The sequence below is a fragment of the Jaculus jaculus genome, chromosome X (assembly GCF_020740685.1).
Source record: "Jaculus jaculus isolate mJacJac1 chromosome X, mJacJac1.mat.Y.cur, whole genome shotgun sequence".
In the NCBI taxonomy this organism is placed as follows: Eukaryota; Metazoa; Chordata; class Mammalia; order Rodentia; family Dipodidae; genus Jaculus; species Jaculus jaculus.
The window spans coordinates 77,909,302-77,910,836 of NC_059125.1; positions in this window are offsets into that span (position 1 = coordinate 77,909,302).

Sequence of the window (1,535 nt, forward strand, 5' to 3'; positions counted from 1 at the left end):
TGATATCACATCATCACAACAGCTAGGACTAAGTACGCACGCATGCGCGCGCACACACACACACACACACACACACACACACACACACACGGCGGGGGGGGGGGAGAGAACAGGAGGAGAGGTTGGATTATCAAACCTCAAGGACCTGACATATTTCCTCCAACACTGCTCTACTTTTTAAAAGTTCCACAATCTTCTATAACAGCATCACCAGCTAGAGATTAAATGTGAAAATCTATGAGTCTAGGAGAGACATTTAGCATTCAAACTACACCAAATGGATAAACAATTTGCCTTTTCATATGTTTGAGTTGTCCAACTAAATTCCAAAAATGTAGCAGGGATGATAGAAAATAAATATAGATATAAACCAGAAGAGCTGTGTTTTTCTTTTTCTTTTGTAAACTTTTCTGATATATAAGGTACAATAGTCAGGGATTTCTAGAGGAAAACAAATGCTAGCATGAAATATTTTAGAAAAGAGATTTTACTGGATTAGCTTCTGAGAATCAAGGAATCTGATAGCTGCTCAGTCCATGTGGACAGATGCTTCAGCAGTCCCAATCTGGCTATGAAGGACTGGAGACTTCCTGAGGAGCCACTGGTTTTCAATCCACTTGTTCTTCAGTCCATGCTGGTCTTCAATCCCTGCTGGAAGGCAGCAAGCAGCTCCAGTAGCCAAGTGGAAGGAAGGAAGGAAGGGGCTCTTATCACCCAGCACTTCATTATATAAAGTTCCCCACTGAGAGCAGGAGACCATTATGAGGGAAGGGCTCACTCTGGGAGAAGAACTTCCTCCCTCAATTAATCCTTCCCGAAAGCAACCTCTGACACCCACCTAAAAGGGGTTTCTGTGGATTAATAAACAGAGCAAGTTGACAACACATTAACTATCACATAAGGATACCAGAAAGGTCAAATGGAGATTAGAAAAGGTAACCCTTGCTTATAACCTACAATGAGTTTACTTGAATATTAAGTTAATGTGGACAAAATCTTTCATGAATCTACTTTGAATTCTGTTACATTTGGAAGATTTCAGGACAAAGTAGCATTAAAAAATAAATTAGAATTTCTCACAAAATGAATGGAAGTCTTTATAGTATAAAATATAATTGTTTTCATAGCTACTGTTGTTACAGGGAAATAATAAAATTTATGAAGAGACATAGAAAGCAGAGCCATTAGGGATGAAAATATAAAACATCCAAGAATTAGTCTTCCATGATGTCATATTTTCTCCTGGACTAGGAAAATTTACCCAAGGATTTTCAGTCTGCGTTGTGTTGATGCTCAACCATATAATGCCCTCAAAAGTGACCTTTATTTTCCAGTGCTTTCTAGACATTGAATTAGTTTCTTCATTTATCAGTTCTTCTAGGATTCCAGACTAAGACTATGTCTCTCAAAGCCCAACCCCCTATGATGAAGTAAAGTTATAGACTGTCTTGGCAGTCCAAGACCCTAAGCAAATAAAGATATTGCTCCTGTTATGCAGGGCATTGAAATCTAAAGATAATATCTCTGTAGTGCAT